The 20,407-nt window shown below is 66.1% G+C and overlaps 19 pseudogenes; all 19 read right to left on the reverse strand.

Moving 5' to 3' along the window:
- Window positions 1–874: 874 nt before the first annotated feature.
- LOC130705447 (5S ribosomal RNA) lies at window positions 875–993 on the reverse strand (annotated as a pseudogene).
- Window positions 994–1,903: 910 nt separating this feature from the next.
- On the reverse strand, window positions 1,904–2,022 carry LOC130705460 (5S ribosomal RNA; annotated as a pseudogene).
- A 908-nt stretch (window positions 2,023–2,930) lies between these two features.
- LOC130705326 (5S ribosomal RNA) lies at window positions 2,931–3,049 on the reverse strand (annotated as a pseudogene).
- Window positions 3,050–3,959: 910 nt separating this feature from the next.
- On the reverse strand, window positions 3,960–4,078 carry LOC130705448 (5S ribosomal RNA; annotated as a pseudogene).
- A 909-nt stretch (window positions 4,079–4,987) lies between these two features.
- On the reverse strand, window positions 4,988–5,106 carry LOC130705346 (5S ribosomal RNA; annotated as a pseudogene).
- A 908-nt stretch (window positions 5,107–6,014) lies between these two features.
- On the reverse strand, window positions 6,015–6,133 carry LOC130705315 (5S ribosomal RNA; annotated as a pseudogene).
- A 909-nt stretch (window positions 6,134–7,042) lies between these two features.
- On the reverse strand, window positions 7,043–7,161 carry LOC130705222 (5S ribosomal RNA; annotated as a pseudogene).
- Window positions 7,162–8,070: 909 nt separating this feature from the next.
- Window positions 8,071–8,189, reverse strand: LOC130705327 (5S ribosomal RNA; annotated as a pseudogene).
- Window positions 8,190–9,099: 910 nt separating this feature from the next.
- LOC130705449 (5S ribosomal RNA) lies at window positions 9,100–9,218 on the reverse strand (annotated as a pseudogene).
- Window positions 9,219–10,128: 910 nt separating this feature from the next.
- Window positions 10,129–10,247, reverse strand: LOC130705461 (5S ribosomal RNA; annotated as a pseudogene).
- Window positions 10,248–11,155: 908 nt separating this feature from the next.
- LOC130705328 (5S ribosomal RNA) lies at window positions 11,156–11,274 on the reverse strand (annotated as a pseudogene).
- Window positions 11,275–12,184: 910 nt separating this feature from the next.
- Window positions 12,185–12,303, reverse strand: LOC130705450 (5S ribosomal RNA; annotated as a pseudogene).
- A 909-nt stretch (window positions 12,304–13,212) lies between these two features.
- On the reverse strand, window positions 13,213–13,331 carry LOC130705462 (5S ribosomal RNA; annotated as a pseudogene).
- Window positions 13,332–14,239: 908 nt separating this feature from the next.
- LOC130705131 (5S ribosomal RNA) lies at window positions 14,240–14,358 on the reverse strand (annotated as a pseudogene).
- A 910-nt stretch (window positions 14,359–15,268) lies between these two features.
- Window positions 15,269–15,387, reverse strand: LOC130705233 (5S ribosomal RNA; annotated as a pseudogene).
- A 909-nt stretch (window positions 15,388–16,296) lies between these two features.
- LOC130705338 (5S ribosomal RNA) lies at window positions 16,297–16,415 on the reverse strand (annotated as a pseudogene).
- A 910-nt stretch (window positions 16,416–17,325) lies between these two features.
- LOC130705470 (5S ribosomal RNA) lies at window positions 17,326–17,444 on the reverse strand (annotated as a pseudogene).
- Window positions 17,445–18,354: 910 nt separating this feature from the next.
- On the reverse strand, window positions 18,355–18,473 carry LOC130705463 (5S ribosomal RNA; annotated as a pseudogene).
- Window positions 18,474–19,381: 908 nt separating this feature from the next.
- LOC130705243 (5S ribosomal RNA) lies at window positions 19,382–19,500 on the reverse strand (annotated as a pseudogene).
- Between the last annotated feature and the right edge of the window lie 907 nt (window positions 19,501–20,407).

Here is a 20,407-nt window from a genome sequence, read left to right on the forward strand (position 1 = left end):
GCTTAGCTGGTGCTGGAGAATTACCACCAATCCGGTGACCAGCCCTCTGCACACGGCCCTGTGGCCCAACCAGGCAGGCGACAGCAGGCCTCGGGGTCCGGGGGTGGTGGAGTCTTGGACGACCTCGCAGCTCACTTCTGGCGGGAACATCCAGGCACATAGGCACTTGGCGAACCGCCCCAGATCCCGCTCGATGCTCACAAAGACGTGGCTCCGAAGGCTTAAGGGCCCGTGGTCCACGGTCCCTTGGGCATTCCCAACCCTGTCCACCCACGCAGTAGTAGGTGCAGTCCAGCCGCGGCTGGGCCGGCCCTCCTGCCTGACGACAGGTAGCCCAAAGCCACTGGGAGCCACCATTGATGCGGCACGGCCCATTGGAACCAGCAAGACCACCCTTGCCCCCACGCCACCCACTGAGCACTGTTCCCAGCGCATGGTGGCCGGCCGGCCCGGAAAACCGGACCCGGCCCACGACCTCGCTCCCACACCCAGCCATGGCGAAACAGCGGAGGGTGGGCTTTTTCCGGAGGGAGCTGTGGAGAGACACACAGGCAGACAGGTGGCTGCGGCGCGGATGGGCGCTGGCGGAGGTGGTCAGGTGCAGGACGAGGGCTTCGCGTGCCTCACGGCTGTCACCCGGGCCTGCAGTGGAGTCTGGGTCTGGGCCAGCCACCCCGAGAGCGGCTGGCGTGTGGCTGCCTAACAGGGCCGACTTCTGGCCGCATGTCCAGCCAGTGCGGCTGGGGGCGCCCATTCCGGCGCACGCTGTGTTGGGAGGGGCCTGAGGAGGTGAGGCCTGCGGTGGTGCCCGGCAGGGGAGGAGCCGGCCTCGGCCACGGGCGACTAAAGGAGAAGGTGGTGTGGGAGGGAAAAAAGCCTACAGCACCCGGTATTCCCATGTAGTCTCCCATCCAAGTATTAACCAGGCCTGATCCTGCTTAGCTTGTGAGATCAGATGAGATGGGATGCGCTCAGGGTTGTATGGCCATAGAAGGCAGCGGGGGCCACGTGGTGCCTCATGAGGCTCAGCTTCGTTGGTGCTGGTGACTTATCGCCAGGCCGGTGGCCAGCCCTCTCCTGCACGGCCCTGCTGCCTGCCCAGGCAGGCGACAGGAGGCCTCGGGGACACGGAGGTGGCAGAGTCTTGGGCGACCTTGCAGCCCAGTTCTTGCGGGAACCTCCAGACCCGTAGGCACTTGAGGCTCCGCCCCAGATCCCACTCGATGCTCACAAGGACGTGGCCTCTGAGGCTGGAGGGCCAGTGGCCTGCTGTCCTTTTGGCATTCCCCACTGTGTCCACCCACGCAGTGCTAGGCGCAGCCCGGCCAAGGCCGGGCCGGCCCTCCTGCCTGACGGCAGTGGGCCCAAAGCCAGTGGGAGCCACCATTGGGCCGCCACGGCCCCTTAGCCCCAGCAAAGCCACCCTTGCACCCACGCCAAAATCCACGCACCATTCCGGGTACTGGAGGTCAGCTGACCTGGAGAACTGGTCACGGCCCACGACCCCACTCCCGCCCCCTGCCATGGTGATACGGTGGAGGCTGGGCTTTTTCTGGAGGGAGCTGTGGAGAGACACACGGGCAGACAGGTGGCTGCGGCGCGGATGGGCGCTGCTGGGGTCGGCCAGGGGCAGGACCAGGGCCTCGCGGGCCTCACGATCTTCACCCGGGCCTACAGCGGACTCTGGGTCTGGGCCGGCCACCCCGGGAGAGGGTGGGGTGTGGCTGCCTTCCAGGGCCTCCTTCTGGCGGCATGTCCAGCCAGACGGGCGGGCTGGGCCCCCTCCAGCGCACGATGTGTTGGGAGAGGCTTGAGTAGATGAGGCCTGAAGTTGTGCCCGGCAGGAGCAGAGGAAGCCTCGAGCACCGGCGAGTACAAGAAAAGGCAGATCGGGAGGCAAAAAATACTACAGCATCTAGTATTCCCAGGTGGTCTCCCATGCAGGTAGTAAACAGAGCCGACCCTGCTTAGCTTCCAAGACCAGACGAGATGAGTTGCGTTTAGGGTGGTAAGGCCGTAGAAGGCAGCAGGGGCCACGGGGTGCCTCTTGAGGCTCAGCTTCGCTGGTGCTGGGGCTTGCCGACAGCCCGGTAGCCAACCCTCTCCAGCACGGCACAGCCGCCGCCAAGGCAGGTGACAGGAGTCCTCGGGGACCCGGGGTTGGCAGACTCGTGGGTGACCTCGCAGCTCAGGTCAGGCGGGACCCTCCAGGCCCATAGGCGCTTGGCGCTCCGCCCCAGATCCCGCTTGACGCTCACAACGACGTGGCCCCGGGGTATTAAGGGCCCGTGGCCCGCGGTCCCTTGGGCATTGGCCACCCTGTCTGCCCACACAGTTCTACGCGAAGCACGGCCGTGGCCGGGCCGGCCCTCCTGCCCGACGGCAGTTGGTCTGAAGCCACTGGGAGCCACCCTTGAGTCGGCACGACCCCTTAGACCCAACAAGGCCACCCTTTCCCCCACGCCAACTGCCGAGCAAAGTTCCCTGCGCCTGGTGACCGGCCGGCCCGGAGAACCGGTCTGGCCCACGACCCCACTCCCGCCCCCTGCCATGGTGAAACGGTGGAGGGTGGGCTTTTTCTGGAGGGAGCTGTGGAGAGACACACGGGCAGACAGGTGGCTGCGGCGCGGTTGGGCGCTGGTGGGGTCGGCCAGGGGCAGGTCCAGGGCCTCGCGGGCCTCACAATTTTCACCCGGGCCTGCGGCGGAGTCTGAGTCCAGGCCGGCCACCCCAGGAGAGGGTGGGGTGTGGCTGCCTTCCAGGGCCTCCTTCTGGTGGCATGTCCAGCCAGACGGGCGGGCTGGGCCCCCTCCAGCGCACGCTGTGTTGGGAGAGGCTTGAGTAGATGAGGCCTGCAGCCGTGCCCGGTGGGAGCAGAGGAAGCCTCGAGCACCGGCGACTACAAGAAAAGGCAGATCGGGAGGCAAAAAATACTACAGCATCTAGTATTCCCAGGTGGTCTCCCATCCAGGTAGTAAACAGAGCCGACCCTGCTTAGCTTCCAAGAGCAGAAGAGATGAGTTGTGTTTAGGGTGGTATGGCCGTAGAAGGCAGCAGGGGCCACGGGGTGCCTCTTGAGGCTCAGCTTAGCTGGTGCTGGCGAATTACCGCCAGTCCGGCGACCAGCCCTCTGCAGCAAGGCCCTGCGGCCCACCCAGGCTGGCGACAGCACGCCTCAGGGACCGGGGTTGGTGGAGTCTTGGACGACCTCGCAGCTCAGTTCTGGCGGGAACATCCAGGCACATAGGCGCTTGGCGAACCGCCCCAGATCCCGCTCAACGCTCACAAAGACGTGGCTCCGAAGGCTTAAGGGCCCGTGATCCACGGTCCCTTGGGCATTCCCAACCCTCTCCACCCACACAGTAGTAGGTGCAGTCCAGCCACGGCTGGGCCGGAACTCCTGCCTGAGGGCAGGTAGCCCAAAGCCACTGGGAGCCACCATTGATGTGGCACGGCCCATTGGACCCAGCAAGGCCACCCTTGCCCCCACGCCACCCACTGAGCACTGTTCCCAGCGCATGGTGGCCGGCCGGCCCGGAAAACCGGACCCGGCCCACGACCTCGCTCCCGCACCCAGCCATGGCGAAACAGCGGAGGGTCGGCTTTTTCCGGAGGGAGCTGTGGAGAGACACACAGGCAGACAGGTGGCTGTGGCGCGGATGGGCGCTGGCAGAGGTGGTCAGGTGCAGAACGAGGGCTTCGCGTGCCTCACGGCTGTCACCCGGGCCTGCAGTGGAGTCTGGGTCTGGGCCAGCCACCCCGAGAGCGGCTGGCGTGTGGCTGCCTAACAGGGCCGACTTCTGGCCGCATGTCCAGCCAGTGCGGCTGGGGGCGCCCATTCCGGCGCACGCTGTGTTGGGAGGGGCCTGAGGAGGTGAGGCCTGCGGTGGTGCCCGGCAGGGGAGGAGCCGGCCTCGGCCACGGGCGACTAAAGGAGAAGGTGGTGTGGGAGGGAAAAAAGCCTACAGCACCCGGTATTCCCATGTAGTCTCCCATCCAAGTATTAACCAGGCCTGATCCTGCTTAGCTTGTGAGATCAGATGAGATGGGATGCGCTCAGGGTTGTATGGCCATAGAAGGCAGCGGGGGCCACGTGGTGCCTCATGAGGCTCAGCTTCGTTGGTGCTGGTGACTTATCGCCAGGCCGGTGGCCAGCCCTCTCCTGCACGGCCCTGCTGCCTGCCCAGGCAGGCGACAGGAGGCCTCGGGGACACGGAGGTGGCAGAGTCTTGGGCGACCTTGCAGCCCAGTTCTTGCGGGAACCTCCAGACCCGTAGGCACTTGAGGCTCCGCCCCAGATCCCACTCGATGCTCACAAGGACGTGGCCTCTGAGGCTGGAGGGCCAGTGGCCTGCTGTCCTTTTGGCATTCCCCACTGTGTCCACCCACGCAGTGCTAGGCGCAGCCCGGCCAAGCCGGGCCGGCCCTCCTGCCTGACGGCAGTGGGCCCAAAGCCAGTGGGAGCCACCATTGGGCCGCCACGGCCCCTTAGCCCCAGCAAAGCCACCCTTGCACCCACGCCAAAATCCACGCACCATTCCGGGTACTGGAGGTCAGCTGACCTGGAGAACTGGTCACGGCCCACGACCCCACTCCCGCCCCCTGCCATGGTGATACGGTGGAGGCTGGGCTTTTTCTGGAGGGAGCTGTGGAGAGACACACGGGCAGACAGGTGGCTGCGGCGCGGATGGGCGCTGCTGGGGTCGGCCAGGGGCAGGACCAGGGCCTCGCGGGCCTCACGATCTTCACCCGGGCCTACAGCGGACTCTGGGTCTGGGCCGGCCACCCCGGGAGAGGGTGGGGTGTGGCTGCCTTCCAGGGCCTCCTTCTGGCGGCATGTCCAGCCAGACGGGCGGGCTGGGCCCCCTCCAGCGCACGATGTGTTGGGAGAGGCTTGAGTAGATGAGGCCTGCAGCCGTGCCCTGTGGGAGCAGAGGAAGCCTCGAGCACCGGCGACTACAAGAAAAGGCAGATCGGGAGGCAAAAAATACTACAGCATCTAGTATTCCCAGGTGGTCTCCCATGCAGGTAGTAAACAGAGCCGACCCTGCTTAGCTTCCAAGACCAGATGAGATGAGTTGCGTTTAGGGTGGTAAGGCCGTAGAAGGCAGCAGGGGCCACGGGGTGCCTCTTGAGGCTCAGCTTCGCTGGTGCTGGGGCTTGCCGACAGCCCGGTAGCCAACCCTCTCCAGCACGGCACAGCCGCCGCCAAGGCAGGTGACAGGAGTCCTCGGGGACCCGGGGTTGGCAGACTCGTGGGTGACCTCGCAGCTCAGGTCAGGCGGGACCCTCCAGGCCCATAGGCGCTTGGCGCTCCGCCCCAGATCCCGCTTGACGCTCACAACGACGTGGCCCCGGGGTCTTAAGGGCCCGTGGCCCGCGGTCCCTTGGGCATTGGCCACCCTGTCTGCCCACACAGTTCTAGGCGAAGCACGGCCGCGGACGGGCCGGCCCTCCTGCCCAACGGCACTTGGTCTGAAGCCACTGGGAGCCACCATTGAGTCGGCACGACCCCTTAGACCCAACAAGGCCACCCTTTCCCACACGCCAACTGCCGAGCAAAGTTCCCTGCGCCTGGTGACCGGCCGGCCCGGAGAACCGGTCTGGCCCACGACCCCACTCCGGCCCCCTGCCATGGTGAAACGGTGGAGGGTGGGCTTTTTCTGGAGGGAGCTGTGGAGAGACACACGGGTAGACAGGTGGCTGCGGCGCGGTTGGGCGCTGGTGGTGTCGGCCAGGGGCAGGTCCAGGGCCTCGCGGGCCTCACAATTTTCACCCGGGCCTGCGGCGGAGTCTGAGTCCAGGCCGGCCACCCCAGGAGAGGGTGGGGTGTGGCTGCCTTCCAGGGCCTCCTTCTGGGGGCATGTCCAGCCAGACGGGCGGGCTGGGCCCCCTCCAGCGCACGCTGTGTTGGGAGAGGCTTGAGTAGATGAGGCCTGCAGCCGTGCCCGGTGGGAGCAGAGGAAGCCTCGAGCACCGGCGACTACAAGAAAAGGCAGATCGGGAGGCAAAAAATACTACAGCATCTAGTATTCCCAGGTGGTCTCCCATCCAGGTAGTAAACATACCCGACCCTGCTTAGCTTCCAAGAGCAGAAGAGATGAGTTGTGTTTAGGGTGGTATGGCCGTAGAAGGCAGCAGGGGCCACGGGGTGCCTCTTGAGGCTCAGCTTAGCTGGTGCTGGAGAATTACCACCAATCCGGTGACCAGCCCTCTGCACACGGCCCTGTGGCCCAACCAGGCAGGCGACAGCAGGCCTCGGGGTCCGGGGGTGGTGGAGTCTTGGACGACCTCGCAGCTCACTTCTGGCGGGAACATCCAGGCACATAGGCACTTGGCGAACCACCCCAGATCCCGCTCGATGCTCACAAAGACGTGGCTCCGAAGGCTTAAGGGCCCGTGGTCCACGGTCCCTTGGGCATTCCCAACCCTGTCCACCCACGCAGTAGTAGGTGCAGTCCAGCCGCGGCTGGGCCGGCCCTCCTGCCTGACGACAGGTAGCCCAAAGCCACTGGGAGCCACCATTGATGCGGCACGGCCCATTGGAACCAGCAAGACCACCCTTGCCCCCACGCCACCCACTGAGCACTGTTCCCAGCGCATGGTGGCCGGCCGGCCCAGAGAACCAGACCCGGCCCACGACCATGCTCTCGCACCCGGCCATGGCGAAGCAGCGGAAGGTGGGCTTTTTCCGGAGAGAGCTGTGGAGAGACACACAGGCAGATAGGTGGCTGCGGCATGGATGGGCGCTGGCGGAGGTGGCCAGGTGCAGGACGAGGGCTACGCGTGCCTCACGGCTGTCACCCGGGCCTGCGGTGGAGCATTGGTCCAGGCCGGCCACCCCGGGATCGGCTGGGGTGCGGCTGCCTAACAGGACCTCCTTCTGGCCGCATGTCCAGCCAGTGCGGCTGGGGGCGCCCCTTCCGGCGCACACTGTGTCGGGAGGGGCCTGAGGAGGTGAGGCCTGCGGCGGTGCCCGGCAGGGGAAGAGCCGGCCTCGGATACGGGCGACTAAAGGAGAAGGTGGTGCGGGAGGGAAAAAAGCCTACAGCACCCGGTATTCCCATGTAGTCTCCCATCCAAGTACTAACCAGGCCCGACCCTGCTTAGCTTCCAGGATCAGACGAGATGGGGCGCGTTCAGGGTGGTATGGCCGTAGAAGGCAGTGGGGGCCACGGGGTGACTCTTGAGGCTCAGCTTCGCTGGTGCTGGGGCTTGCCGACAGCCCGGTAGCCAACCCTCTCCAGCACTGCCCAGCCGCCCACCAAGGCAGGCGACAGGAGGCCTCGGGGACCCGGGGTTGGCAGACTCGTGGGTGACCTCGCAGCTCAGGTCAGGCGGGACCCTCCAGGACCATAGGCGCTTGGCCCTCTGCCCCAGATCCCGCTTGACGCTCACAACGACGTGGCCCCAGGGGCTTAAGGGCCCGTGGCCCGCGGTCCCTTGGGCATTGGCCACCCTGTCTGCCCACACAGTTCTAGGCGAAGCCCGGCCGCGGACGGGCCGGCCCTCCTGCCCAACGGCAGTTGGTCTGAAGCCACTGGGAGCCACCTTTGAGTCGGCACGACCCCTTAGACCCAACAAGGCCACCCTTTCCCCCACGCCAACTGCCGAGCAAAGTTCCCTGCGCCTGGTGACCGGCCGGCCCGGAGAACCGGTCTGGCCCACGACCCCACTCCCGCCCCCTGCCATGGTGAAACGGTGGAGGGTGGGCTTTTTCTGGAGGGAGCTGTGGAGAGACACACGGGCAGACAGGTGGCTGCGGCGCGGTTGGGCGCTGGTGGGGTCGGCCAGGGGCAGGTCCAGGGCCTCGCGGGCCTCACAATTTTCACCCGGGCCTGCGGCGGAGTCTGAGTCCAGGCCGGCCACCCCAGGAGAGGGTGGGGTGTGGCTGCCTTCCAGGGCCTCCTTCTGGTGGCATGTCCAGCCAGACGGGCGGGCTGGGCCCCCTCCAGCGCACGCTGTGTTGGGAGAGGCTTGAGTAGATGAGGCCTGCAGCCGTGCCCGGTGGGAGCAGAGGAAGCCTCGAGCACCGGCGACTACAAGAAAAGGCAGATCGGGAGGCAAAAAATACTACAGCATCTAGTATTCCCAGGTGGTCTCCCATCCAGGTAGTAAACAGAGCCGACCCTGCTTAGCTTCCAAGAGCAGAAGAGATGAGTTGTGTTTAGGGTGGTATGGCCGTAGAAGGCAGCAGGGGCCACGGGGTGCCTCTTGAGGCTCAGCTTAGCTGGTGCTGGCGAATTACCGCCAGTCCGGCGACCAGCCCTCTGCAGCAAGGCCCTGCGGCCCACCCAGGCTGGCGACAGCACGCCTCAGGGACCGGGGTTGGTGGAGTCTTGGACGACCTCGCAGCTCAGTTCTGGCGGGAACATCCAGGCACATAGGCGCTTGGCGAACCGCCCCAGATCCCGCTCAACGCTCACAAAGACGTGGCTCCGAAGGCTTAAGGGCCCGTGATCCACGGTCCCTTGGGCATTCCCAACCCTCTCCACCCACACAGTAGTAGGTGCAGTCCAGCCACGGCTGGGCCGGAACTCCTGCCTGAGGGCAGGTAGCCCAAAGCCACTGGGAGCCACCATTGATGTGGCACGGCCCATTGGACCCAGCAAGGCCACCCTTGCCCCCACGCCACCCACTGAGCACTGTTCCCAGCGCATGGTGGCCGGCCGGCCCGGAAAACCGGACCCGGCCCACGACCTCGCTCCCACACCCAGCCATGGCGAAACAGCGGAGGGTGGGCTTTTTCCGGAGGGAGCTGTGGAGAGACACACAGGCAGACAGGTGGCTGCGGCGCGGATGGGCGCTGGCGGAGGTGGTCAGGTGCAGGACGAGGGCTTCGCGTGCCTCACGGCTGTCACCCGGGCCTGCAGTGGAGTCTGGGTCTGGGCCAGCCACCCCGAGAGCGGCTGGCGTGTGGCTGCCTAACAGGGCCGACTTCTGGCCGCATGTCCAGCCAGTGCGGCTGGGGGCGCCCATTCCGGCGCACGCTGTGTTGGGAGGGGCCTGAGGAGGTGAGGCCTGCGGTGGTGCCCGGCAGGGGAGGAGCCGGCCTCGGCCACGGGCGACTAAAGGAGAAGGTGGTGTGGGAGGGAAAAAAGCCTACAGCACCCGGTATTCCCATGTAGTCTCCCATCCAAGTATTAACCAGGCCTGATCCTGCTTAGCTTGTGAGATCAGATGAGATGGGATGCGCTCAGGGTTGTATGGCCATAGAAGGCAGCGGGGGCCACGTGGTGCCTCATGAGGCTCAGCTTCGTTGGTGCTGGTGACTTATCGCCAGGCCGGTGGCCAGCCCTCTCCTGCACGGCCCTGCTGCCTGCCCAGGCAGGCGACAGGAGGCCTCGGGGACACGGAGGTGGCAGAGTCTTGGGCGACCTTGCAGCCCAGTTCTTGCGGGAACCTCCAGACCCGTAGGCACTTGAGGCTCCGCCCCAGATCCCACTCGATGCTCACAAGGACGTGGCCTCTGAGGCTGGAGGGCCAGTGGCCTGCTGTCCTTTTGGCATTCCCCACTGTGTCCACCCACGCAGTGCTAGGCGCAGCCCGGCCAAGGCCGGGCCGGCCCTCCTGCCTGACGGCAGTGGGCCCAAAGCCAGTGGGAGCCACCATTGGGCCGCCACGGCCCCTTAGCCCCAGCAAAGCCACCCTTGCACCCACGCCAAAATCCACGCACCATTCCGGGTACTGGAGGTCAGCTGACCTGGAGAACTGGTCACGGCCCACGACCCCACTCCCGCCCCCTGCCATGGTGATACGGTGGAGGCTGGGCTTTTTCTGGAGGGAGCTGTGGAGAGACACACGGGCAGACAGGTGGCTGCGGCGCGGATGGGCGCTGCTGGGGTCGGCCAGGGGCAGGACCAGGGCCTCGCGGGCCTCACGATCTTCACCCGGGCCTACAGCGGACTCTGGGTCTGGGCCGGCCACCCCGGGAGAGGGTGGGGTGTGGCTGCCTTCCAGGGCCTCCTTCTGGCGGCATGTCCAGCCAGACGGGCGGGCTGGGCCCCCTCCAGCGCACGATGTGTTGGGAGAGGCTTGAGTAGATGAGGCCTGAAGTTGTGCCCGGCAGGAGCAGAGGAAGCCTCGAGCACCGGCGAGTACAAGAAAAGGCAGATCGGGAGGCAAAAAATACTACAGCATCTAGTATTCCCAGGTGGTCTCCCATGCAGGTAGTAAACAGAGCCGACCCTGCTTAGCTTCCAAGACCAGACGAGATGAGTTGCGTTTAGGGTGGTAAGGCCGTAGAAGGCAGCAGGGGCCACGGGGTGCCTCTTGAGGCTCAGCTTCGCTGGTGCTGGGGCTTGCCGACAGCCCGGTAGCCAACCCTCTCCAGCACGGCACAGCCGCCGCCAAGGCAGGTGACAGGAGTCCTCGGGGACCCGGGGTTGGCAGACTCGTGGGTGACCTCGCAGCTCAGGTCAGGCGGGACCCTCCAGGCCCATAGGCGCTTGGCGCTCCGCCCCAGATCCCGCTTGACGCTCACAACGACGTGGCCCCGGGGTATTAAGGGCCCGTGGCCCGCGGTCCCTTGGGCATTGGCCACCCTGTCTGCCCACACAGTTCTACGCGAAGCACGGCCGTGGCCGGGCCGGCCCTCCTGCCCGACGGCAGTTGGTCTGAAGCCACTGGGAGCCACCCTTGAGTCGGCACGACCCCTTAGACCCAACAAGGCCACCCTTTCCCCCACGCCAACTGCCGAGCAAAGTTCCCTGCGCCTGGTGACCGGCCGGCCCGGAGAACCGGTCTGGCCCACGACCCCACTCCCGCCCCCTGCCATGGTGAAACGGTGGAGGGTGGGCTTTTTCTGGAGGGAGCTGTGGAGAGACACACGGGCAGACAGGTGGCTGCGGCGCGGTTGGGCGCTGGTGGGGTCGGCCAGGGGCAGGTCCAGGGCCTCGCGGGCCTCACAATTTTCACCCGGGCCTGCGGCGGAGTCTGAGTCCAGGCCGGCCACCCCAGGAGAGGGTGGGGTGTGGCTGCCTTCCAGGGCCTCCTTCTGGTGGCATGTCCAGCCAGACGGGCGGGCTGGGCCCCCTCCAGCGCACGCTGTGTTGGGAGAGGCTTGAGTAGATGAGGCCTGCAGCCGTGCCCGGTGGGAGCAGAGGAAGCCTCGAGCACCGGCGACTACAAGAAAAGGCAGATCGGGAGGCAAAAAATACTACAGCATCTAGTATTCCCAGGTGGTCTCCCATCCAGGTAGTAAACAGAGCCGACCCTGCTTAGCTTCCAAGAGCAGAAGAGATGAGTTGTGTTTAGGGTGGTATGGCCGTAGAAGGCAGCAGGGGCCACGGGGTGCCTCTTGAGGCTCAGCTTAGCTGGTGCTGGCGAATTACCGCCAGTCCGGCGACCAGCCCTCTGCAGCAAGGCCCTGCGGCCCACCCAGGCTGGCGACAGCACGCCTCAGGGACCGGGGTTGGTGGAGTCTTGGACGACCTCGCAGCTCAGTTCTGGCGGGAACATCCAGGCACATAGGCGCTTGGCGAACCGCCCCAGATCCCGCTCAACGCTCACAAAGACGTGGCTCCGAAGGCTTAAGGGCCCGTGATCCACGGTCCCTTGGGCATTCCCAACCCTCTCCACCCACACAGTAGTAGGTGCAGTCCAGCCACGGCTGGGCCGGAACTCCTGCCTGAGGGCAGGTAGCCCAAAGCCACTGGGAGCCACCATTGATGTGGCACGGCCCATTGGACCCAGCAAGGCCACCCTTGCCCCCACGCCACCCACTGAGCACTGTTCCCAGCGCATGGTGGCCGGCCGGCCCGGAAAACCGGACCCGGCCCACGACCTCGCTCCCGCACCCAGCCATGGCGAAACAGCGGAGGGTCGGCTTTTTCCGGAGGGAGCTGTGGAGAGACACACAGGCAGACAGGTGGCTGTGGCGCGGATGGGCGCTGGCAGAGGTGGTCAGGTGCAGAACGAGGGCTTCGCGTGCCTCACGGCTGTCACCCGGGCCTGCAGTGGAGTCTGGGTCTGGGCCAGCCACCCCGAGAGCGGCTGGCGTGTGGCTGCCTAACAGGGCCGACTTCTGGCCGCATGTCCAGCCAGTGCGGCTGGGGGCGCCCATTCCGGCGCACGCTGTGTTGGGAGGGGCCTGAGGAGGTGAGGCCTGCGGTGGTGCCCGGCAGGGGAGGAGCCGGCCTCGGCCACGGGCGACTAAAGGAGAAGGTGGTGTGGGAGGGAAAAAAGCCTACAGCACCCGGTATTCCCATGTAGTCTCCCATCCAAGTATTAACCAGGCCTGATCCTGCTTAGCTTGTGAGATCAGATGAGATGGGATGCGCTCAGGGTTGTATGGCCATAGAAGGCAGCGGGGGCCACGTGGTGCCTCATGAGGCTCAGCTTCGTTGGTGCTGGTGACTTATCGCCAGGCCGGTGGCCAGCCCTCTCCTGCACGGCCCTGCTGCCTGCCCAGGCAGGCGACAGGAGGCCTCGGGGACACGGAGGTGGCAGAGTCTTGGGCGACCTTGCAGCCCAGTTCTTGCGGGAACCTCCAGACCCGTAGGCACTTGAGGCTCCGCCCCAGATCCCACTCGATGCTCACAAGGACGTGGCCTCTGAGGCTGGAGGGCCAGTGGCCTGCTGTCCTTTTGGCATTCCCCACTGTGTCCACCCACGCAGTGCTAGGCGCAGCCCGGCCAAGCCGGGCCGGCCCTCCTGCCTGACGGCAGTGGGCCCAAAGCCAGTGGGAGCCACCATTGGGCCGCCACGGCCCCTTAGCCCCAGCAAAGCCACCCTTGCACCCACGCCAAAATCCACGCACCATTCCGGGTACTGGAGGTCAGCTGACCTGGAGAACTGGTCACGGCCCACGACCCCACTCCCGCCCCCTGCCATGGTGATACGGTGGAGGCTGGGCTTTTTCTGGAGGGAGCTGTGGAGAGACACACGGGCAGACAGGTGGCTGCGGCGCGGATGGGCGCTGCTGGGGTCGGCCAGGGGCAGGACCAGGGCCTCGCGGGCCTCACGATCTTCACCCGGGCCTACAGCGGACTCTGGGTCTGGGCCGGCCACCCCGGGAGAGGGTGGGGTGTGGCTGCCTTCCAGGGCCTCCTTCTGGCGGCATGTCCAGCCAGACGGGCGGGCTGGGCCCCCTCCAGCGCACGATGTGTTGGGAGAGGCTTGAGTAGATGAGGCCTGCAGCCGTGCCCTGTGGGAGCAGAGGAAGCCTCGAGCACCGGCGACTACAAGAAAAGGCAGATCGGGAGGCAAAAAATACTACAGCATCTAGTATTCCCAGGTGGTCTCCCATGCAGGTAGTAAACAGAGCCGACCCTGCTTAGCTTCCAAGACCAGACGAGATGAGTTGCGTTTAGGGTGGTAAGGCCGTAGAAGGCAGCAGGGGCCACGGGGTGCCTCTTGAGGCTCAGCTTCGCAGGTGCTGGGGCTTGCCGACAGCCCGGTAGCCAACCCTCTCCAGCACGGCACAGCCGCCGCAAAGGCAGGTGACAGGAGTCCTCGGGGACCCGGGGTTGGCAGACTCGTGGGTGACCTCGCAGCTCAGGTCAGGCGGGACCCTCCAGGCCCATAGGCGCTTGGCGCTCCGCCCCAGATCCTGCTTGACGCTCACAACGATGTGGCCCCGGTGTCTTAAGGGCCCGTGGCCCGCAGTCCCTTGGGCATTGGCCACCCTGTCTGCCCACACAGTTCTAGGCGAAGCACGGCCGTGGCCGGGCCGGCCCTCCTGCCCGACGGCAGTTGGTCTGAAGCCACTGGGAGCCACCCTTGAGTCGGCACGACCCCTTAGACCCAACAAGGCCACCCTTTCCCCCACGACAACTGCCGAGCAATGTTCCCTGCGCCTGGTGACCGGCCGGCCCAGAGAACCAGTCTGGCCCACGACCCCACTCCCGCCCCCTGCCATGGTGAAACGGTGGAGGCTGGGCTTTTTCTGGAGGGAGCTGTGGAGAGACACACGGGCAGACAGGTGGCTGCGGCGCGCATGGGCGCTGGTGGGGTCGGCCAGGGGCAGGTCGAGGGGCTCGCGGGCCTCACAATCTACACCCGGGCCTGCGGCGGAGTCTGGGTGCGGGCCGGCCACCCCGGTAGAGGGTGGGGTGTGGCTGCCTTCCAGCGCCTCCTTCTGGCGGCATGTCCAGCCAGACGGGCGGGCTGGGCCCCCTCCAGCGCATGCTGTGTTGGGATAGGCTTGAGTAGATGAGGCCTGCAGGCATGCCCGGTGGGAGCAGAGGAAGCCTCGAGCACCGGCGACTACAAGAAAAGGCAGATCGGGAGGCAAAAAATACTCCAGCCTCTAGTATTCCCTGGTGGTCTCCCATCCAGGTAGTAAACAGAGCCGACCCTGCTTAGCTTCCGAGATCAGACGAGATGAGGTGCGTTTAGGGTGGTATGGCCGTAGAAGGCAGCAGGGGCCACGGGGTGCCTCTTGAGGCTCAGCTTAGCTGGTGCTGGCGAATTACCGCCAGTCTGGCGACCAGCCCTCTGCAGCACGGCCCTGCGGCCCACCCAGGTAGGTGACAGCAGGCCTCGGGGACCGGGGTTGGTGGAGTCTTGGACGACCTCGCAGCTCAGTTCTGGCGGGAACATCCAGGCACATAGGCGCTTGACGAACCGCCCCAGATCCCGCTCGACGCTCACAAAGACGTGGCTCCGAAGGCTTAAGGGCCCGTGGTCCACGGTCCCTTGGGCATTCCCAACCCTGTCCACCCACACAGTAGTAGGTGCAGTCCAGCCGCGGCTGGGCCGGAACTCCTGCCTGAGGGAAGGTAGCCCAAAGCCACTGGGAGCCACCATTGATGTGGCACGGCCCATTGGACCCAGCAAGGCCACCCTTGCCCCCACGCCACCCACTGAGCACTGTTCCCAGCGCATGGTGGCCGGCCGGCCCGGAAAACCGGACCCGGCCCACGACCTCGCTCCCGCACCCAGCCTTGGCGAAACAGCGGAGGGTGGGCTTTTTCCGGAGGGAGCTGTGGAGAGACACAAAGGCAGACAGGTGGCTGCGGCGCGGATGGGCGCTGGCGGAGGTGGTCAGGTGCAGGACGAGGGCTTCGCGAGCCTCACGGCTGTCACCCGGGCCTGCAGTGGAGTCTGGGTCTGGGCCGGCCACCCCGGGATCGGCTGGGGTGCGGCTGCCTAACAGGACCTCCTTCTGGCCGCATGTCCAGCCAGTGCGGCTGGGGGCGCCCCTTCCGGCGCACACTGTGTCGGGAGGGGCCTGAGGAGGTGAGGCCTGCGGCGGTGCCCGGCAGGGGAAGAGCCGGCCTCGGATACGGGCGACTAAAGGAGAAGGTGGTGCGGGAGGGAAAAAAGCCTACAGCACCCGGTATTCCCATGTAGTCTCCCATCCAAGTACTAACCAGGCCCGACCCTGCTTAGCTTCCAGGATCAGACGAGATGGGGCGCGTTCAGGGTGGTATGGCCGTAGAAGGCAGCGGGGGCCACGGGGTGACTCTTGAGGCTCAGCTTCGCTGGTGCTGGGGCTTGCCGACAGCCCGGTAGCCAACCCTCTCCAGCACTGCCCAGCCGCCCACCAAGGCAGGCGACAGGAGGCCTCGGGGACCCGGGGTTGGCAGACTCGTGGGTGACCTCGCAGCTCAGGTCAGGCGGGACCCTCCAGGACCATAGGCGCTTGGCCCTCTGCCCCAGATCCCGCTTGACGCTCACAACGACTTGGCCCCAGGGGCTTAAGGGCCCGTGGCCCGCGGTCCCTTGGGCATTGGCCACCCTGTCTGCCCACACAGTTCTAGGCGAAGCCCGGCCGCGGACGGGCCGGCCCTCCTGCCCAACGGCAGTTGGTCTGAAGCCACTGGGAGCCACCTTTGAGTCGGCACGACCCCTTAGACTCAACAAGGCCACCCTTTCCCCCACGCCAACTGCCGAGCAAAGTTCCCTGCGCCTGGTGACCGGCCGGCCCGGAGAACCGGTCTGGCCCACGACCCCACTCCCGCCCCCTGCCATGGTGAAACGGTGGAGGGTGGGCTTTTTCTGGAGGGAGCTGTGGAGAGACACACGGGCAGACAGGTGGCTGCGGCGCGGTTGGGCGCTGGTGGGGTCGGCCAGGGGCAGGTCCAGGGCCTCGCGGGCCTCACAATTTTCACCCGGGCCTGCGGCGGAGTCTGAGTCCAGGCCGGCCACCCCAGGAGAGGGTGGGGTGTGGCTGCCTTCCAGGGCCTCCTTCTGGCGGCATGTCCAGCCAGACGGGCGGGCTGGGCCCCCTCCAGCGCACGCTGTGTTGGGAGAGGCTTGAGTAGATGAGGCCTGCAGGCATGCCCGGTGGGAGCAGAGGAAGCCTCGAGCACCGGCGACTACAAGAAAAGGCAGATCGGGAGGCAAAAAATACTCCAGCCTCTAGTATTCCCTGGTGGTCTCCCATCCAGGTAGTAAACAGAGCCGACCCTGCTTAGCTTCCGAGATCAGACGAGATGAGTTGTGCTTAGGGTGGTATGGCCGTAGAAGGCAGCAGGGGCCACGGGGTGCCTCTTGAGGCTCAGCTTAGCTGGTGCTGGCGAATTACCGCCAGTCCGGCGACCAGCCCTCTGCAGCACGGCCCTGCGGCCCACCCAGGTAGGTGACAGCAGGCCTCGGGGACCGGGGTTGGTGGAGTCTTGGACGACCTCGCAGCTCAGTTCTGGCGGGAATATCCAGGCACATAGGCGCTTGACGAACCGCCCCAGATCCCGCTCGACGCTCACAAAGACGTGGCTCCGAAGGCTTAAGGGCCCGTGGTCCACGGTCCCTTGGGCATTCCCAACCCTGTCCACCCACACAGTAGTAGGTGCAGTCCAGCCGCGGCTGGGCCGGAACTCCTGCCTGAGGGAAGGTAGCCCAAAGCCACTGGGAGCCACCATTGATGTGGCACGGCCCATTGGACCCAGCAAGGCCACCCTTGCCCCCACGCCACCCACTGAGCACTGTTCCCAGCGCATGGTGGCCGGCCGGCCCGGAAAACCGGACCTGGCCCACGACCTCGCTCCCGTACCCAGCCATGGCGAAACAGCGGAGGGTGGGCTTTTTCCGGAGGGAGCTGTGGAGAGACACACAGGCAGACAGGTGGCTGTGGCGCGGATGGGCGCTGGCGGAGGTGGTCAGGTGCAGGACGAGGGCTTCGCGAGCCTCACGGCTGTCACCCGGGCCTGCGGTGGAGTCTGGGTCTGGGCCAGCCACCCCGAGAGCGGCTGGCGTGTGGCTGCCTAACAGGGCCGACTTCTGGCCGCATGTCCAGCCAGTGCGGCTGGGGGCGCCCATTCCGGCGCATGCTGTGTTGGGAGGGGCCTGAGGAGGTGAGGCCTGCGGCGGTGCCCGGCAGGGGAGGAGCCGGCCTCGGCCACGGGCGACTAAAGGAGAAGGTGGTGTGGGAGGGAAAAAAGCCTACAGCACCCGGTATTCCCATGTAGTCTCCCATCCAAGTATTAACCAGGCCTGATCCTGCTTAGCTTGTGAGATCAGATGAGATGGGATGCGCTCAGGGTTGTATGGCTATAGAAGGCAGTGGGGGCCACGTGGTGCCTCATGAGGCTCAGCTTCGTTGGTGCTGGTGACTTATCGCCAGGCCGGTGGCCAGCCCTCTCCTGCACGGCCCTGCTGCCTGCCCAGGCAGGCGACAGAAGGCCTCGGGGACACGGAGGTGGCAGAGTCTTGGGCGACCTTGCAGCCCAGTTCTTGCGGGAACCTCCAGACCCGTAGGCGCTTGAGGCTCCGCCCCAGATCCCACTCGATGCTCACAAGGACGTGGCCTCTGAGGCTGGAGGGCCAGTGGCCTGCTGTCCTTTTGGCATTCCCCACTGTGTCCACCCACGCAGTGCTAGGCGCAGCCCGGCCAAGGCCGTGCCGGCCCTCCTGCCTGACGGCAGTGGGCCCAAAGCCAGTGGGAGCCACCATTGGGCCGCCACGGCCCCTTAGCCCCAGCAAAGCCACCCTTGCACCCACGCCAAAATCCACGCACCATTCCGGGTACTGGAGGTCAGCTGACCTGGAGAACTGGTCACGGCCCACGACCCCACTCCCGCCCCCTGCCATGGTGATACGGTGGAGGCTGGGCTTTTTCTGGAGGGAGCTGTGGAGAGACACACGGGCAGACAGGTGGCTGCGGCGCGGATGGGCGCTGCTGGGGTCGGCCAGGGGCAGGACCAGGGCCTCGCGGGCCTCACGATCTTCACCCGGGCCTACAGCGGACTCTGGGTCTGGGCCGGCCACCCCGGGAGAGGGTGGGGTGTGGCTGCCTTCCAGGGCCTCCTTCTGGCGGCATGTCCAGCCAGACGGGCGGGCTGGGCCCCCTCCAGCGCACGATGTGTTGGGAGAGGCTTGAGTAGATGAGGCCTGAAGTTGTGCCCGGCAGGAGCAGAGGAAGCCTCGAGCACCGGCGAGTACAAGAAAAGGCAGATCAGGAGGCAAAAAATACTACAGCATCTAGTATTCCCAGGTGGTCTCCCATGCAGGTAGTAAACAGAGCCGACCCTGCTTAGCTTCCAAGACCAGACGAGATGAGTTGCGTTTAGGGTGGTAAGGCCGTAGAAGGCAGCAGGGGCCACGGGGTGCCTCTTGAGGCTCAGCTTCGCTGGTGCTGGGGCTTGCCGACAGCCCGGTAGCCAACCCTCTCCAGCACGGCACAGCCGCCGCCAAGGCAGGTGACAGGAGTCCTCGGGGACCCGGGGTTGGAAGACTCGTGGGTGACCTCGCAGCTCAGGTCAGGCGGGACCCTCCAGGCCCATAGGCGCTTGGCGCTCCGCCCCAGATCCCGCTTGACGCTCAAAACGACGTGGCCCCGGGGTCTTAAGGGCCCGTGGCCCGCGGTCCCATGGGCATTGGCCACCCTGTCTGCCCACACAGTTCTAGGCGAAGTACGGCCGCGGACGGGCCGGCCCTCCTGCCCAACGGCGGTTGGTCTGAAGCCACTGGGAGCCACCATTGAGTCGGCACGACCCCTTAGACCCAACAAGGCCACCCTTTCCCCCACGCCAACTGCCGAGCAAAGTTCCCTGCGCCTGGTGACCGGCCGGCCCGGAGAACCGGTCTGGCCCACGACCCCACTCCCGCCCCCTGCCATGGTGAAACGGTGGAGGCTGGGCTTTTTCTGGAGGGAGCTGTGGAGAGACACACGGGCAGACAGGTGGCTGCGGCGCACATGGGCGCTGGTGGGGTCGGCCAGGGGCAGGTCGAGGGGCTCGCGGGCCTCACAATCTACACCCGGGCCTGCGGCGGAGTCTGGGTGCGGGCCGGCCACCCCGGTAGAGGGTGGGGTGTGGCTGCCTTCCAGCGCCTCCTTCTGGCGGCATGTCCAGCCAGACGGGCGGGCTGGGCCCCCTCCAGCGCACGCTGTGTTGGGATAGGCTTGAGTAGATGAGGCCTGCAGGCATGCCCGGTGGGAGCAGAGGAAGCCTCGAGCACCGGCGACTACAAGAAAAGGCAGATCGGGAGGCAAAAAATACTCCAGCCTCTAGTATTCCCTGGTGGTCTCCCATCCAGGTAGTAAACAGAGCCGACCCTGCTTAGCTTCCGAGATCAGACGAGATGAGATGCGTTTAGGGTGGTATGGCCGTAGAAGGCAGCAGGGGCCACGGGGTGCCTCTTGAGGCGCAGCTTAGCTGGTGCTGGCGAATTACCGCCAGTCCGGCGACCAGCCCTCTGCAGCATGGCCCTGCGGCCCACCCAGGTAAGTGACAGCAGGCCTCGGGGACCGGGGTTGGTGGAATCTTGGACGACCTCGCAGCTCAGTTCTGGCGGGAACATCCAGGCACATAGGCGCTTGACGAACCGCCCCAGATCCCGCTCGACGCTCACAAAGACGTGGCTCCGAAGGCTTAAGGGCCCATGGTCCACGGTCCCTTGGGCATTCCCAACCCTGTCCACCCACACAGTAGTAGGTGCAGTCCAGCCGCGGCTGGGCCGGAACTCCTGCCTGAGGGAAGGTAGCCCAAAGCCACTGGGAGCCACCATTGATGTGGCACGGCCCATTGGACCCAGCAAGGCCACCCTTGCCCCCACGCCACCCACTGAGCACTGTTCCCAGCGCATGGTGGCCGGCCGGCCCGGAAAACCGGACCCGGCCCACGACCTCGCTCCCGCACCCAGCCATGGCGAAACAGCGGAGGGTGGGCTTTTTCCGGAGGGAGCTGTGGAGAGACACACAGGCAGACAGGTGGCTGCGGCGCGGATGGGCGCTGGCGGAGGTGGTCAGGTGCAGGACGAGGGCTTTGCGAGCCTCACGGCTGTCACCCGGGCCTGCGGTGGAGTCTGAGTCTGGGCCGGCCACCCCGGGATCGGCTGGGGTGCGGCTGCCTAACAGGACCTCCTTCTGGCCGCATGTCCAGCCAGTGCGGCTGGGGGCGCCCCTTCCGGCGCACACTGTGTCGGGAGGGGCCTGAGGAGGTGAGGCCTGCGGCGGTGCCCGGCAGGGGAAGAGCCGGCCTCGGATGCGGGCGACTAAAGGAGAAGGTGGTGCGGGAGGGAA

The sequence above is a fragment of the Balaenoptera acutorostrata genome, chromosome 16 (assembly GCF_949987535.1).
Source record: "Balaenoptera acutorostrata chromosome 16, mBalAcu1.1, whole genome shotgun sequence".
Lineage (NCBI taxonomy): Eukaryota > Metazoa > Chordata > Mammalia > Artiodactyla > Balaenopteridae > Balaenoptera > Balaenoptera acutorostrata.